The sequence below is a fragment of the Mus musculus genome, chromosome 4 (genome assembly GCF_000001635.26).
Source record: "Mus musculus strain C57BL/6J chromosome 4, GRCm38.p6 C57BL/6J".
NCBI classification, from domain to species: domain Eukaryota; kingdom Metazoa; phylum Chordata; class Mammalia; order Rodentia; family Muridae; genus Mus; species Mus musculus.
In genome coordinates, this window is record NC_000070.6 from 125,503,179 (window position 1) to 125,520,967 (window position 17,789).

General features: G+C 51.2%; 1 protein-coding gene, 1 non-coding gene and 1 pseudogene across 4 annotated transcripts in view; all 3 read left to right on the forward strand.

Moving 5' to 3' along the window:
- Positions 1 to 17,789, forward strand: part of Grik3 (glutamate receptor, ionotropic, kainate 3) — a 223,915-nt gene that overhangs the window by 12,920 nt on the left and 193,206 nt on the right. The gene's annotated exons all lie outside the window — the stretch shown is intronic.
- On the forward strand, positions 902 to 1,840 carry Ftl2-ps (ferritin light polypeptide 2, pseudogene; annotated as a pseudogene).
- On the forward strand, positions 1,571 to 1,679 carry Mir692-2 (microRNA 692-2). Its single transcript, NR_109835.1, has one exon. It is a non-coding gene; the product is annotated as a microRNA 692-2 (primary transcript).

Below are 17,789 nucleotides of genomic sequence, written 5' to 3' on the forward strand. Positions count from 1 at the left end.
TGCCTTCCGGTGCAGGTCCCCTAGGGTTCTGCTAGTCACATACAGGACAGCTGTCTTTAAGAAGCCCACATCTGGTGAGGAAACACTGTGAATTTTGTTAGAGTCCAGTAACTCACGGTTAAGGAAGATGCAGCCTCTGGGTAGAATTCCTCCCCGTTTCCTCTTCCACATAAACTGTTCTTAAATCTTTGGCGCCATGTACGGCGTGCCTGCTAGGGAGCGGGAGCAGATGACAAAACGCATGAACATCTGCCTGTCAGATATTACACCTGATACCACGAGTCTCTGCTTGGCCTGCCGGCGTCGTCTTTCACATTGCATTTGGTAAGTGGGCTTCCGTAATGCAGTTTTATCCTGCTAAATGTGATTTCTTAAACGTGTTTTCTGTTTTATTGTTTCCTGAGCTGTGGAGCCCTGCACACCTGTAATGGAACCTTATTTTCTGCTAATAAATAAAATTACTATTCATTCGGGTGATGGGAAACCAGTATGTCTCAGCTTTGCGGCATTCCCTCAAAGAGCCCCTGCATCATCACCTGGATGTGTCAGAGAAGCCTGGTGATGATGGTTGGGTACCACAGAGGCCAATCCTAGACAAGAAGATGTGAGAAAGGTGGAGGATTTGTCCATCACCAGGGGACCAAGAATTGGCTGGGAGCATTTGCACTAGAACCCAAAGAGACAAAGAAGACCCTACATGTCAGAATAACAGAGGACTTATCATTTAGGCTCTGGGAATGTCAGAGGCAAGATGGTCCCTAGAGCAGATAGAAAGACCTAGAACATGCTGTGAGAGTGCATGGCGGCCTCAGTTACGGCTGCTTTGGAGACTCTGGCTTGAAAAATGTCAGCATCAAGGGATTGGGGTTTTTTTTTTCCCTTCCCTTAAGAAAGCAGAAGGAGAGCAGCGCCTTGGAGGTCCCGTGGATCTGTGTCTTGCTTCAACAGTGTTTGAACGGAACAGACCCGGGGATTCCCACTGTACTCGCTTCCAGCCGCCTTTACAAGTCTCTCCAGTCGCAGCCTCCGGGACCATCTCCTCGCTGCCTTCGGCTCCTAGGACCAGTCTGCACCGTCTCTTCGCGGTTAGCTCCTACTCCGGATCAGCCATGACCTCTCAGATTCGTCAGAATTATTCCACCGAGGTGGAAGCTGCCGTGAACCGCCTGGTCAACTTGCACCTGCGGGCCTCCTACACCTACCTCTCTCTGGGCTTCTTTTTTGATCGGGATGACGTGGCTCTGGAGGGCGTAGGCCACTTCTTCCGCGAATTGGCCGAGGAGAAGCGCGAGGGCGCGGAGCGTCTCCTCGAGTTTCAGAACGATCGCGGGGGCCGTGCACTCTTCCAGGATGTGCAGAAGCCATCTCAAGATGAATGGGGTAAAACCCAGGAGGCCATGGAAGCTGCCTTGGCCCTGGAGAAGAACCTGAATCAGGCCCTCTTGGATCTGCATGCCCTGGGCTCTGCCCGCGCCGACCCTCATCTCTGTGACTTCCTGGAAAGCCACTTCCTGGATAAGGAGGTGAAACTCATCAAGAAGATGGGCAACCATCTGACCAACCTCCGCAGGGTGGCAGGGCCACAACCAGCGCAGACTGGCGCGCCCCAGGGATCTCTGGGCGAGTATCTCTTTGAGCGCCTCACTCTCAAGCACGACTAGGAGGCCTCTGTGCCTTCCAAGGGGCTCCCCCCTCTGCTCTGCACCAGCCCGCCCTGGGACCTCCACCTGAATGAACCTCTCAAGCCACTAGGCAGCTTTGTAACCGCCCTGGAGCCTCTGTCAAGTCTTGGACCAAGTAAAAATAAAGCTTTTTGAGACAGCAAAAAAAAAAAAAAAAAAAAAAAAGAAAGCAGAAGGAAAAAAAAACCAATCCTGCTTTGGAAATGTGGCTATTTTTATGCTGTTTGTAATTTTGTGTTTATTTCCTGTCCTTTTCACATGGACTCTGGGCTGACTCATTGATTCACCAAACATTAGTGGAACGCCCACTCTGTGTCGAAGAGCGCAGACTGCAGGGCTGGGGTGCAGCTGCGTCCTGAGCCTGAGCTCTGGAGCATTTCAGGGGCATCATGGGAGATCCAGGTAGTGATGACAACATGGTCTCTCACACTGAGGTGTGTACAGCCCACATCAAAGCCCTGTGCTTGGAGCTTCCTCGTTTTTCTATATTCTGGGAGAAGTAAGGAAGCTCAGGGCAGCTCAGAGCTGGGCTCCATGTCACACTGCAGACATGGGAGGGGAGCCCATCTCTCTCAGCTCCTCTTTGCTTCTGCCCTCCCAGCTTTCCTTGCCCCGCCCCTTCCGGTTTGTTTTCTACCAGGAATTCTTATGCCTCATCAATCCTCCACCCCTCCAGCCCCCTCCAGCCCCCTCCAACTTCCTCTAGCCCCATCCAAGTCCCTCCAGCTCCCTCTAGCCCCCTGCAACCTCCTCTAGCCCCCTCCAGCCTCCTCCAGCTCCCTCCAGCCCCTCCAGTCCCCTCCAGTCCCTTGCAACCTCCTCTATCCCCCTCCAGACCCCTCTAGCTCCCCCCAGATACCCTAGCCCCCTCTACCCCCTCCAGCTCCCTCCAGACCCCTCCAGTCCCTTCTAGCCCCCTCCAGCCTCCTCTAGCCCCCTCCAACTCCCTCCAGTTCCCTCCAGGATTCATTTTTCCCTTTCCTTGGACAGAATTCTATCTAACTTTTCTTTTTTTTTTTAAATTTTTTTTATTACGTATTTTCCTCAATTACATTTCCAATGCTATCCCAAAAGTCCCCCACACCCTCCCCCCAAACCCTCCCCCCAACTCCCCTACCCACCCATTCCCATTTTTTGGCCCTGGCGTTCCCCTGTACTGAGGCATATAAAGTTTGCCTGACCAATGGGCCTCTCTTTCCAGTGATGGCCGACTAGGCCATTTTTTGATACATATGCAGCTAGAGTCAAGAGCTCTGGGGTACTGGTTAGTTCATAATGTTGCACCTACTGGGTTGCAGATCTTTTTAGCTCCTTGGATACTTTCTCTAGCTCCTCCCTATCTAACTTTTCTAGAAGGGAAGAAATTAGCAGTGTGTGTGTGTGTGTGTGTGTGTGTGTGTGTGTGTGTGTGTGTGTATAAGAGAGAGAGCGCTGACCTATGCAAGAGTGCTTGGATGTCCTCCTTGGTAGTTTCTCTATTTAGTTTTTGAAATGGTGTTCCTCATTGAACCTGGAGCATGCCATTTTGACTGACAGTCTGACCCTGGGGCTGCTTGTCTCCACCTCCCAGCACGGAGCTGCAGATGTTTGTAGCCGTCCTGGCTTTTACGCAGCTGCTGGGCATCTGAACTCCCGGTCTTCATGCTTAAGCAACAAACACTTTACTGCACTGTCTCCCAAGCCCCCAGCATCATATTTTGAGTGTCTGAGGGATGGGATTCTCTGTTACTTCCAGTTTATCTGCATTCTTCCTATTGCAGGGTAAATAAAGCTCTCTGGGTCAGGGCATGACCTGGCCTTTCTTTAGGGCACAGGAACCTCTCTCTAGCTAGAGACTCATTCATTCCCACATCTTTTCTTTTTGGAGCTCCAGCAAAGAAGCTCTCAGACAATTAAATTGAAATGGCTACACACTTTGCCTCACAGGGGTTTGGACAGATTTATAATATTTTCTTTTTTTAAAAATTGGCCCCTTTTTCATGGAGACAATGATTTATGGAATAATCAATTTCTTTATCTACCTAATACATTGGAGTGATCCGTCAGTTCAGACATCAATCTCCCTGGGGCTGGGGAGGGCAGACAGTCTAACAGCCTGGCTCGTCAGACCAAGGGCATGTTTTCCTGTGAGCTGTTTTGTTGCTGAGACCGGACAGAGAGCCCGAGGATGGCCCAAGCCTCCTGTAAACTCCCCTTCCAGCTCAGAGGCAGTGCTTTCTTTTTATCAGTCCCTGCTACCCAGGGGGAATAGAGGCAGTGTGCGCTGTCCCCATTATACAGCTTTGGAGACTGAGTACCTGAATCATGCCAAGGAAATTGATGGTTCAGCTGGGAGAATGCTTGCCTTGCAAGCTTGATTCCCAGAACCTGCATAGACAATGCCAGGTGTGGTGGCGCACACACGTGGTTCCTGTGCTGAGGAAGTGGTGAAGGATGGTCTCTGAGCTCCCTGGCCAGCCAGCCTATTCTATTTACTGAGTTCCAGGACAGCGGGAGACCCTGGCGATAAACTGTCTCAAAGGAAGTGTGTAGCACTCCTAAGGATGACATCTGAAATTGTTCTCTGACATCCATGCTCGAACACCTATACACACAAATATGCATCCATGAACACGCATGCACGCGCGCGCACACACACACACACAAGAGAAGGACAGGAACCTAAAGACATGAAGGCAAGAGTGACTGTTTACAGATTTCTAAGTTCAGGCTGGTGAGATGGTTCAGCCGTGAAGGTGTTTGACACCAAGCCTACCTGAGTCCAGGCCCCAGGCCCCACATGGTGGAAGGAGTGCTGACACCCACAGGTTGTATTCTGACCTCCACGTGTGCACCCCACTCCAGGATCTATAAATAAAAATGTAATGAAAAAAAAGTCTCCGAGGTCTATAGCAAGTGCGTGCGTGTATTGGGGGCCTGAGAGGTCCCTGCAGGATTGAGACCAGGGAGTGCTGACCAATATCAGCTCAGTGCTATTTGAAGATGCAGTAAACTGTCTCATGGGGTTGGTGGGCTTCCCGTAATGAAGACACACACAGCTTGGATGATGACGTCACAGAAGAGTCCGGGATTCTCTCCCCTTGAAATTCTCAGTCTGCCCAGCTGAATGACTAAGGCTGCTGAGGACATCCAGGTTTTCTGAGTTCCCTGAAAAGAGCAAGGCCGTGCCAGTTCCAGCTTATGCTAACCCCACGGAGGCCAAACTCTTGTGAGAAAGCAGTTGCCGAGAACACTCAAGAGCTCAAACTCTGTCACCTCCATGGTCCGTCTTGGTGATGCTGTCAGTGTCACGGATCATTGGGGGAACTGGTGGCTGTAGCCAGCTGAAACTCTGGGAGATGTCGTTGCAAGTGTGCCACAGACTTCAGCTTGCTTGGCTCCCATCTCTGATGTGTGGAGCTTCCTTCTGCAGGAGCAGAGACGGGTGTCTGAGACAGAAGTCCTGAGGTCAGGTGGCAAATCATCAGAGCCGGAGCTTCATTCACAGGGTGGTGGCTCACAACGGGTGGCTTTAGTTTGTACTCACTGTGGGTCAGTCTTGTGCCAGGTGCCAAGGTGAGCAAGGCAGGCAGGATCTTTGTCCTTCCGAAGCTCATAGTCTGGCAGGAGAGGTAGGCATCAAAGCGAGTTCCAGGAGTAAAGTTCGGAATTAAGAAAATGACATCAGGTGGAGACTTAAAGCAGCAAGAGAGGGCAGTTAGGTGGAGGGGGAGGGAGAGGAGTGACAGAAAAGTTCTTGGTTAGCAGCTATAATGTGCTCAAATGCCCAAGGGGCTGGCAGTGGTGTCAGCTGCCCTGGGTGAGACTACCAGTTTTGTAGGCAAGCACGATCAAATACCAGCAGTTTCAAACATTTCAAACCAACATTGAAAACCTCAAGGAAGCCCAAGTGTGAGCAATGGTGGTAGAGACAAGTGTCCAGGTGACTCTCCTGGAGGATGTTTAAGTGACATTAATGGACAAGCGTCCAGGTGACCCTCCTGAAGGATGTCTGAGTCACAGCAATGACTCTGGGCCCGAGGACACTGGGGAGCCACTGAGGACTTTGTGAGGGAGAGGGACAGAACCAAATTCACATCTCTGAAACATCATCCTGGTGGCTGTGGGGCACGACTTCAGTGGAAGCCCGAGGCCCTTTGGATGTTGTTTCAGAGGTCCAGGTGACGAAGGGAACACCTTCTGTGGGTGGATGATGGTTGTTTTACAGAGGGAGCCTCCTGAGTCACTGTCTCTTCCCAGAGGTCTGACTGTCCCTTAGCTCTGTCTGTCCCTTAACCTTGGATCTAAGTAGTGGATGCAGGCTGGTTATGTGTGGGATCCCTGACCTTTCTGAGAGCTCTATGTCTATGTCTCTAGGCGTCCTCAATACCTTGTGCAACATGGATGCCATTAGGCCTCCAGCCCCATTCACAGCTCCTACTCTGAACTGAAAATCTACAATAAGTTCTGTCCCCTGCTGCCCAAGAACAAGCCCTGAAAAGATGGCAGACTACCCACCTCACTGCCCCTCTGGTGTTCAGGCAGCACCTGATGTTTCTGGCTACCATCTGGGCCTGCAGTGAGTACCAGGGCCTCCCAACAGTCTAGCAGGGAAGCCTGAGAAAGAAAGTGACGGGGTCATGGTCTGGCTTGGCTCTTACCATCTTCCTGGGGTCTGGAGCTTGGGATGGGTGAGGAGCCCTTCTGTATGCTGAGCATGGAACAATCTTACTTCTCTTTAGCAGATAGAGCAGAGGAGAGAGAGCAAAGCCCACAGGGCAAGTGAGAGGCCATGTGTGAGAGGCCATGCTGAGGTCTCCTGGGGAAGGGACTCCATGAGATCTGCCTGGACTGCATTTCCTTCCCATCCACTTTTAATTTCCAGATGGCTCTGTGAATACAAATCCAGACAACAGTGACCCACTGACAAGAGTGACCTATTGCTGAACCTAGCCCATGCCAGGCACTGTGCAAAGAATGTCCCCGAGAGTCATGTCATGCTCGTAGCACCTTTAAGAGGTGGGATGCAGCCCTGCCTCATGATGAGGATCTTAAGGACCTGGGCTAACTCCTGCAGAGAGCTCAGCCCACACAGCTTTGCTTTGCTTAGCAGCAGAGGGGCAGAAACTTGGTTACTTCTGAGGCAAAGCACTTTTACTTATTTCTTTTGTTTAAATGTTGTTTTTTAACTTCTAATGAGAACTTGTAGCTGTCTATCTTACACAGGTGGGGGCCCAGTGCAGTGTTCTGACACATTGTTGCTATTGTTACCTCCAATAAAAGATGTGGAAACTCACTGTCCTGGCCTGCCCTACTGACAGGGGTGTCCAGAGGGTGTGTGTGTGTGCGTGTGTGTGCGCGTGTGTGCGTGCGTGTGTGTGTGTGTGTGTGTGTGTGTGTGTGTGTGTGTAAGTATATCAGGGCGTTCAAAGGGTGTGGGTGGATGTGAGTGTATGGGTTGTTCAGAGGTTGTGTGTGTGTGTGTGTGTGCGTGCCTCTGTGTGTGTGTATGTGTAAGTGTATCAGGGTGTTCAAAGGGTGTGGGTGTGGGTGTGTGTGTGGGTTGTTCAGAGGATGGGTGTGTGTGCCTCTCAATGTGTGTATATGTACGTGTATCTGTTTCCTTAGCAAGAAGTTGGCCAGAGGGCTTTTTCAATGCCCACAGTGGTTCCTGCTTCTGTTCCTCCTGCCCATCTCTTTCTCCTGGTCTAGCCTGGCCCCCTCAGCATCTAGTCCTCCCCCTCCCTGGACTCACTTCACCCTGGCATCTGTCCCAGTTGCAGGGCCTGACCCTGGGAGGGCAGACGCTGCCCTTCCGGATCCTTACTGGTCCTTCTGGATTAGGAATTGCAGTTGCTCCACCCCGACCTCTCAGCCACAGGGTGTGTTGCTGAGACCCCGGCTGGGGTGCATCGGTTCCAGCTCTGATGCTGTGAATCTTGAGCATCTCTCTTTCAGTGCCATCTCTCTCCAGCCTTCCATTTCATCCCTTCTTCCTCACACTGCAAACCTAGCAGAAGCCCCGCCTGCTCTGGGAAGCCTTCAGGGAAGCACATCTCACCCCCAGTCCCAAGCCTGTCTGGAGCCCACCCCCAGCCATTTTAGGAGCAGGCATGGCACGGAAAGTCTCTCCTGTCCCATTGGTCTTGCTGGAGGTCTTGTGGCCCTCCTTGCTTGCTTCAGGCTATTTTTGTTTTAGGCTTTAAAAAAAGATCTTTTTAAAATTATTATTATTAAAACAAAGCAGCACACTCACTGTGTATGGGGTCATTCAAGGAATTCTCTGTGTGTGTACCTAATTTTTTTAATCTATATGTGCCCCCTCACAGATTGAATTTTAAGTTGCATTAAACTGTTATACATTTATTTAATTTTTAGTAAACTGACCTTCAGACATTGGACCGTGTCCGTATAGTTTGGGTGCCCCCCTTCTTTCTGCACATTCTCACGCCCCACAGCCTCTCTTGCTTTCTAATCACTCCTCATGACAGGATGCCCTGTGTCCTGCTTCAAGCTGGCTTTTAGTGGAGTTCAGGGAGAAATGGCAGAGACAGGACTGTTCTTCCTGTCTTCCCTCTCTGACTTATCCCGCTTCTGTTTGGCTGACTCGACCTCCCCCGGGGACAGGAAGGAACGTCTCTAACTCAGGGAGGGATCTGGTCTCAGTCTGTGGCGGGTTTCACGGCTATAGAGAGAGTACCCAGACTTCTTACCAATCTCTGCGTAACTCTCATAGTCTCCTTGATGGACTTGTCCCTGCCTTCAGGATAAGGAACAGGAGCCTGGGATGAAGGAAGCCAATGAGTGAGACGCCCAGGCTGGGTGTCCCCAAGACGTGCTACCGATCTGCCTGTGTGCAGTGTAACACTTTTGCTGGTTCCCAGGGGCTGCTCCGGCTGCTCCCAGTTTGATGATTAATAAGTCCTAGTAAGTGTGGTTGAGTGGCAGTCATAAGTGAGATGGACCTGATAGGACCGGCCCCTGCCTGAGGTGGGGAGCCGGCAGCATGCGACTGATGACCTCAGTTCTGTGTCCCCTCATTGGGGACTGCTCTGCCTTTCTGGAGGTAGTGCCTTAAGTGAACACGTGCTGGGTGGAGCTATGCTGAGAATTCCCCCCAAGCACGAAGGTGTCTTTGAGGCAGGGGGAGAAGGTGCAGGTGTCAAACTCAGCAGGGGCATTTTAACAACCACCAGTCTTGCTCGAAGTGGCCAGCTTTGATCGAAGTGGCCGTGGGCTCATCCCTCTAACACGGTCTCAGGGACTAATTGGACCTGGATAATAAGGCTGTTTTTCATACACCCTTTCCAATCTCCTTCTGGACCGTACAGTAGTTTTACAAAGCCAAGCCTTCTGCTTGGGTAGGAGTTGGGAAAAGTTGTGGCTAGAAGGCAGATGGTCCCCTGCTCCAGGCAGGCACAGGCTACTGGGTACCTCACACTGACCATTGGATTCCCTATAACAGGAGTGGGGGCTGTGTGTACTCAGGAGTGCTCTGTGGACATTGTCAGAAGGTGGCTCTCGACAAAGGCTCTCCGGCTCTCCCTTTGCAAGCAGCTGTGAATGCTGTCTGGTCCTGCCGTTATATCATCCCGCTGGCTGGTTGGAGCAGGTGGCATGGGCAGCTTCAGATGAGACTGGGCAGTGTTTTTTTCTTTGCCCGGCTCCAGCTCTCTGTGCAAGTGGATTAAGTTCTGGATCAAATAGGGCCTCTTGCTTTCTTGGCGTTCAGGGCCGGCTTTGCTTCTCTGCCTGCTGGGATACGTGTTGGATACACGGATTATCTCCCATATCCAAACTTGGGGATCCTGAGCCTCCAACTGTTCCAGTATGGGATTTAAGACATCTGGCCTTCCTGGCCTGGAAACAAGTCCCATTTTGGCGACATAGTGCTGATGATATTGGCTCTCACATCAGAGATGTGGAGTGAACATCTTGGGCCTGACACCAACTAGGAGGGGACCTTTGGCATGCTGTCTAAGCCCTGGACTTCATCAGACCCCACAGTGTACTATGGGAAGGGAGGGGTCCTGACTCTAGGAGAGTGCAGATCAGAGTGGAGGCTCAGCCTTTGGGAGAGTTTGTTCCTAGTGTCTGGGAGTCATGCTTGGGTCCCTTGCCCACCCAAGAGGCAGCTAATCTGTGTGGTCCCCACCTCTCAGGTGCCTTCCCCTGGGGCCTAGCACTTCCTGTTGCAGCCATGGCAAGAGGAGACCTAACCCCTTTCTTTGGGCCCCTCCAAGGTTTGAGGGGAAAGGAGCCCACTCAGAGAGAAGGGTGACCCTCGGGTGTCCCTACTGTAGCACACTGTCCCCCCCGTGGGACCACCCACAGAAGCAGTGATGTCTGCTGAACACTATTGCTCACTGGCAGGGATTTAGCGCTTTCCATTTCCCTCTAAGTTTGCACATAAGGAAACTGAGGCCCGGAACACAAATCAAACTAGATAGAGCTGAGTCAGGAAGCCCTCTGTGCAGGGATGTACCTTCACTTTTCGTGGCTTTGTCACTCTGGGAACACAGAGCTAGCCTCATGTTAAAATGCAGAAGAAATTCCAGGTGTCAAAGTGCCACTGCTGCGTGTGGCGGTGTTGGGGGTCTCAGTAAGCAGATGCACAGTAAATGTAGCCCCTCACTTCTGCTCGGTCTGTGGCCTTGGGAGTAAGGAAGGAACAACATGTTTTCTGACACCCACTCCTCTTCCCAGCATCCCTCACTCCAGTTTGTTGTTCTGACCTTGTTCGAGAGACGTCTTGATATTTGTTGCCAGGTAGACAAAACATCTGGAAGATTGACCCATCTTTTTCTTCCGTCCAAATGTTTTGGTGTCATGAAGATAAAGCCACAGAGATGTAACTGCCAGGGCCGGGTTCCCAGAAGGCCATAAAACAAGGGTGATCCCACCGGGCCTTGCGTGCCACAATCCAGCAAAGTGCTCCTCGTATTCAACACATGGTGATTTTTTACAAAATCGCTGAACTAGCCATGTTCTCTGTATTGATCAATAAATTACTTTGATGAAAACTCAATAGGCAAAGGCCTCTGGCTCTCATTCCCTCACAAAGGAAGGTCCCGAATGCTTTTCCATTTCAAAAACCTTGCAGCGATTTCCAGACCCATATTTTTCTCCTCTGCCTGGGCTGGGACCTGCTCAGGCAGGACTCTGATAGTTTGGAGATCACAGACAGGTACTCTTCTGACTTCAAAGCATGGAGGGTGGATGGGGTGTGAGTTGATTTACCCATCAGACCCCCAAAGAACTGGTTTTGCTTTCTTGGACACCAGCTGGGTATATGTGCTGTCACTGTTGTGGGTGAGCGTTGTGAGACCCACATCCTACCGGGATCCGCAGGCACCGTGCTCCCCTCCTGTCTGGAAGAGGCAGGAGTCAGAATGGACCCATAGAATGCTGCTTGTCAAGTGTTATATGGTTTGAGTGCCCCGTCCTTTCTGGAACTTTCTGTGTGCATTGCTGAATTTGGCACTTGAGAAGAGTGTTCTACCCCTTGGATACAACAACAGCCTTCATGGTGTGCATATGAGACAGGAAGCCCCTCGGGTTGGAGGGTACCGTGGACTATGGTCCTGGTACGCAGCACACCTCACGACCTTCTTCAAGCTCTTATCACTTCGTCCGCCCATGAATGAGGCTAGAGAGAGTCTAGAGGATGTGGAGGGCAGCAAGGTCTTACAGGGAAGCTCCACGGGAGCTGCGTTGGCCAGTTCGGATAAAATGAACGGCTGCATGTAGTTCCCAAACCACTGTGTGTCACCTGGAGCTGGTGCACAGAGCAAAACACCGCCTGATCATGGGATTGTCATGCTGTGTCCTCTTAGGCTCCCCTTCTGCAGATGAGAACACCGAGGCCAACTCTGACGCCCCAGGTTTCACAAGGCTGCCGTGACCACCACTCATAGCATTTCTCCCGATTGCTGGGCTAGTCACAGGTCTGTGGAGTTGGAAAGGAACTGAGGAAGGCTGTCTCCTCAGCTTGAATGTGGTGCCATCTGCAGACTGACCGACTCCCAGGGAGCTGAGCGACTGCTGAAAATGTACAGTTGTTTCAGGGCCTCACCACGCAGGGCGCACATCTGGACGGCTGATTGTTTTCCCTGCTGTCCCAGGTCGACGTGAATAGAGCCCCCTCCACTCCAGAGAATCTCCCCCAACCCCCTTTTGAGACTTTTATCAGCCCAGGCTGGCACTGGCGTCTCCATCTTCCTCAGCTATCCCAAGACTGTGGCTTTGTTATAGATGTGTGCTGCCGTGCCAGCCAGCAGCATCTTTAACCCTGCTATGCCATTGCTGTTAAGAGAACAGGTTCTTGAATCAGAATCACTTTCGAAATCCTGAACCCCTCACTTCTTGGCTTTGCCTCAGTTTCCCTAGGGCTGAGCAAGGGTCCAGGGGATATGATCCAAATATATAGGAATATATAGAAATTATATAGTATATAGGGATATATAGAAATATAAAGAAATATATATAGGGTATATCTGTATATATCTATATAATCTACATGTAATCTATATATAATCTTTATACATATATATACACACATTATATATATATAAAGAAATATAGATATATAGGATATATAGAAAGAACTTGCTTTCTGCTTTTACTTATTTACTTTCTTAGTTTTTATTTACTTATGACAGACGGAGCAGCAGTCCTGCTACCTCAGCCTCCAGCGTGCTGGGACCACAGGCATCCATCAGCACACTCAGCTTCGTTTATTCTCCAGCTAAAACGAAAACAGCAATTGTCCATCTTTTTACAGCTCTAAATATTTTTCTACCCCAATCTGACCCCGGATAAAACCGGGGTACCGAAGGGCGGAGCTTAGCTTTCTTCCCCTGTAACAGAGCCCAGTATGAGGGAAGCACTCAGCGTTACACAGCTGCCCAGCGGGCCAGGCAGGACCGAGGCTGCCAGCTGTGTGTGGTTTCCTCTGTGTCAGAGCCCCAGGCTGCAAGGGGAAGCCCGAGCCGCCCCGGCAGCTGTCTGCTGCAGAGTTAGCCTGGTCTTGCCTCCAGCCCCTTCCTCACTAGTGTGGCACATCCCCTCCACTGCAGGCCCTACGTTAGCTGCTCTCCTCCCATTAAAGGGACATTAGCTACCCCACTGGGCCCAACACCCATGGCCTGCTCTCTCCCGCAACATCCCCAGGACCGTGGCTTTGGGCCAAGGGACATTTTTCCCAATTACCTCGATCGCCTAAGTTCCTGCTGCAGCTGGCCAGGCCCGGCCCCATTTGCATACCATTAGCTATGATGCCATGCATTATGGATTCATATTTAATTTTAGTACTTTTTTGGAGGCAACTCTAACCTAATTAAAATCTCCTTCTCCAAGAATCTGACATTTCCCCGAACTCTGGCTCTGCGCGAATGGACCACACACACACACACACACTCACACACATTCACCTTGGTCTAACTATACATGTATATTACTACTTCAGCCCTAGCTCTTTAGATTCTATACTTAAATAAAAGAGGAAAAGATATTTTTCTCCCAGGCTCAATTTTCCTCTTTCTGTAAATAGTAAGAAGATAGTAGTTGTGGCCCACAGCATACTCATATCCTTAGCTCGTTTGCATGTGGAAACTATTAATATAGCTTAATGTTTGCTGGAGGATTGCTACACATTGATCAGACACCTTAATTTTCACAACAGCATGAGGTTAGCGTTGTTATTACATGCCCATTTTGCAGATGGAAAGACTGAAGCTCAAGGATATACGGTTTTGTTTTGTTTTTTTTCAGGGCCACTCAGCATTGGTGGATTTGACCCCACACTGCTTCAGATTCCAAGCCATAACTCGACTGCAGTTTCCCTCTTCCTTTTGAAAGGAAGAATTGGGATCAAAGTTGGAGCTGCTGTAGTTTTCTGATGTCCTTGGATTCAGGCCAGTGTGTGACTGCCATTCATTTCCCTGCTGCGTCTCAGCAGTCAGCCTGTCTCAGCCGGTCAGGGACAGCATCTTTTGACCTAAGCTTCATTGTGGCAGCAGCAGGGGTGAACTTCCGGGAATCCTGCCCTCCCGGGCTGGGCTGAGATGAGCCTTCCTTACCAAGCCAGCATCTTTCTCAGACTAAGGTACAATAAGCGCCCACATCTTTCCTCAGGCTGTACCCAGCACCCAGAAAGGTCTGTGTGAGGAAGGGTTGTGTGCACTGGAGTAGCAGTTTGGCTGGGTCCTAGCAAGCTGGACAGACCCCTGGGTGAGGCACAGGAGAGCGGGGGCTCAGTTCATCAGTGCCCCATGCTGCCTGCCCAAGCCTTGGTTCTTTGCTTCATGTGGGCCAACCAGAAGGGTGAGAAGGAAGAGGCAGGGTGGGAACTTCACTGGACATCTAAGGAAGGAAGGGAATCTATTGTTTACCACCCCAACCCTTAGTTATGACAAGACACACGCTATGACACAGAAAATCGAGAGTACGCTTCCGTGCACAGCCTGGGCACAGCCTGCTCCAACCTTATGCACAGCACTGCCCCAGACAACTCTATAATGTCATCAGTACTTACCCAGACTCAGAGCAGTGTGGCTTCTTGCTCCCCTTGTACAAAGGAGCAAGTTGGGGCACAGGTGGAGAAAAGATTTGTTGAGAGGATGAAACTCCACAAAAGCTAGGGCCAGAAGCGGCCCCAGGACTCTCTACCCCTGAAGCCTTGGGTCTCCTTCTCTCCCATTCTGTTGTCCCTGCAGGACTCTGAGTCCCTGGGACAGTGCAGACAAAATTCTTCCTCACACAGACCTCTCTGGGTGCTGGGTACAGCCTAAGGAAAGATGTGGGGTGCTTATTGTTCCTTGGTCTGAGAAAGATGCTTGGCTAGATAGGGAAGGCTCACCTCAGCCCAGGCTGGGAGGGCCGGCTTCCCAGAAGTTCACCCCTGCTGCTGCCACATCGAAGGCCTGGCTTGGGCGGCCTGGGCAGCGTTCCAAGCGAGCCTTCCTGAGCCTTCCACAGCTCCCTCTGTGTTCAGCCGCCCAGGACCAAGCTCCTTCCCTGCCCCCAGGGTGGTCCTTCCTCCGCTGTGAACAGCATCAACCATAGCTGGTTGGCAGCGCAGAGAAAATGTCTCAAGAACGCTTCACCTGTGGGGCGGGGGGATGGCCCAGTGGGTAAAGCGCTTGCCGTACACAAGTGTGAAGACCCACGTTCAGGTCCCTAGTACCAGGGTAAAGTCTGAGCATGTGTGCCTGTGCACGCACACAGGCACACATCACACAGGACAGAGCAAAGGAGACAGGTATAAAGGGAGGGGTGCTTTACTCAGAGCCTGGTGCACAGTAGGTAGTTTGTGTGGGGGCTGCCCCGGTGTTATCTTCTAGAGTTTTCTGCCCCAGGTCCCACGGCTGTCAAATACCACCTTGCATTTAAGTCTCTAAGCTTCTGTGCTTGGAGATCTTCTATTCCTTCTGAGGTTGTCTCAGCTAGGGTTCTATTGCTGTAAAGAGACACCATGAGCACAGTAACTCTTATAAGGACATTTCATTGGAGCTGGCTTACAGTTTAGAGGTTTGTCCATTGTAGTCATGGCGGGAAGCATGGCAGAGTGTAGGTCGCGTGGTGCTGGAGAAGGAGCTGAGAGCTCTATGTCTTCACAGGCAGCAAGAGACTGAGTGTTACACTGTGTGCCACACTGGGCACAGCTGGAGCATATATGAGTCGTCAAAGCCTACCCCCACCATGATACACTTCCTCCAACAAGGCCACAGCTCCTAATAGTGCCAGTCCCTGAGGGCCAAGCATTCAAACACATGAATCTATGGGGCCATTCCTATTCCAACCATCACAGTGGTCAACCAAGGTCAGGCCTCTGATCCAGGAGGTTTTCCAAGTCAATCACTTCCCCACCGTCACCTCCACAGAACCCAGAGGTTATCAAGGGAGGGGCTGCTGACACCTGGATCCCCTCTGTTGCTTCCTCTCTACCTTGAATCAGCTACCATTTTCTCTGTGCCTCATAAGCAAATCAGCCGTGATCATTGTAGTCTTTCACAGGGGACCGAAGCATTGGCTTGCCCTGTGCATGTGACACTCTAAGCAGTGGTACTCCCTGCCTGCATCCTCTCCTCCCTCTTTCCTTAGAAAGGCCTTAGAGACAGTGATGTGGGCCTGTTCCCTTTGACAATCTGCTTCACAGTCTTAGAGCCTCTCACAACCTCTTTAAAAAGGCATGCCTGCGGGGCAGTGTGGCGGCGCTTGTAGTTCAGAACCATGGACAGTGTCTTGGTCCCAAATACTCCTGTGGATGTGGATAGATCTCAGTTCAAATCTTGGTGGTGACACTTGGATAATGTTCCTTAACCAGCCCAGACCTCAGTTTTTCCACCTGCAAAGGGGGCACACCAATGGGTTCCAGCAAAGATCTTCAGAATAGGCTGTTGTCTACCCATATCCGCTGGCTGAGTGGTTCACTGAAGGCAGAGGCAACCAGCCTCCCTCAGCCAGGGACTCAGGGAAAGGCCCAGCATCCATGTCTCAATAATGTCTGCCTGGTGACTTCCCTTGTCCAAAGGTAAAGAGCAGCACATGGGATCCCTTGGGCAAAGCTGACTTTGCCTGTGATGGTCCTCCTTCCCCGGCCTAGCTGCCTCCTCCTTTCACATTTCACAGTGAGGTTTTACAGGAAAATCTTTCCTGTTTCCACGTGTAGAGAAAGATCATCGGCCCTTTCTGGCCCAGCTGCTGCGATACTGGAGGCATCGGTCCCTGTGGGAGCTGGCAGCCTCTGCTCACGAGTAGCTTCAACTATGTGTGGCCTGGTGCTATATTTAGGTCTCATCGGGCCTTTGAGTTCCTCTGTCCCTCCAAGTTTTATTAAGGTCACTGCTCTTCCTACAGAACTAAGCCTTTAGGGCTGAGGCAAAACCCTTTCCCTAGTGAATGCTAGAGAGTCCCTCCAAGGTCTGAGACTCCTCTATGGATGGCTCTAAGGGGGAACAGGAGAGGACAGGGCCACAGACTCTGACAACACGGCCTTCTGAGAGAGACAGACAGACAGAGACAGACACACAGAGAGCGACATACACAAAGAGAGAGGACACACAGAGAGAGCAGCCTCCAGCCTCAGGGCCTTCTGTGTCCTCAAGTCACCCCCATAAGCTTAAGTTCGCCTCACTTGCTCCTTTGGTCCAGCACTCTGTGACTGTTGTGCCAGCAATTCTGACATGGTTCTATATGTCATCTTACCCTCATTCAAAAATCCTCAAGGGCTCCCCTATCATCTATAAGTGAAGCCCAGGCTCAGCTTGACATTCAGGGCCTTCTGTGATCTGATCCACCTACTTCTCCATCTTCAGTAACAATCCTAAGCCCCTCTGAGGCGAACCCTTCACAGGGGCACAGGTTTCATCTGTTTCATCGGCCATAGGAACCTTGGAAGGTAAATAGAACTCTAAGTGATCTGTTAATACCTGATGACCTAATGGCTAAAAAATGAAGAATACCTTGGCCATCTGCAGCTTCCCACCCCTGTGTACACTCATCCTCGACCCTACCTGATCCTCTGTGGTGGACCAGTCCAGCGTTCTCCTTGCTGGGCAAGGTACAGCTGCTTCTACTGAATGGCTGACACTCCTTGAGGTCTGTGGAAAGAAGATGCCTCAGCCTGTGACCTTCAACCCCTCTGAATTCCTCTGCAGCTTATAGAGGATGGGACAGCACCAGCCCTGATAGAGCAGAAGGGAAGAGATGTCACCCCAGGTGGGGGACAGTGCATGCATGCATCATCTGCTCGGGACAGATTGAGGGGCTCAGAGGGGCTGGCATCATCTGGGTGGGCGCATGTTAAGTAGAGTCCCAGAGAAGCACAACCTGGGGCCTGACGTTGGTGGAGCTCAGAGCAGGGACTGTGGGAGTGGGAGATCAGAGGTCCAGGGCAGCAGCAGGTGAATGCGGGCGGCCACAGCTGTGTCTCTGTCATCACAGAAGCTGTCCTGGGGGAAGCAGCTGCTAGGCAGGACTCTGAGGTGAGCCTGAGGCCTGGAAGCAAGGCAGGAACTGTGTGCCTCATCCAGGGCTAAGGTTAGGCTTCAGCTGTCCAGAGAGGTGACCACTCTCTGCCATTCTGGGGACAACTGATGGGGCTCTCCTACTTTAGCTCTTTGCACT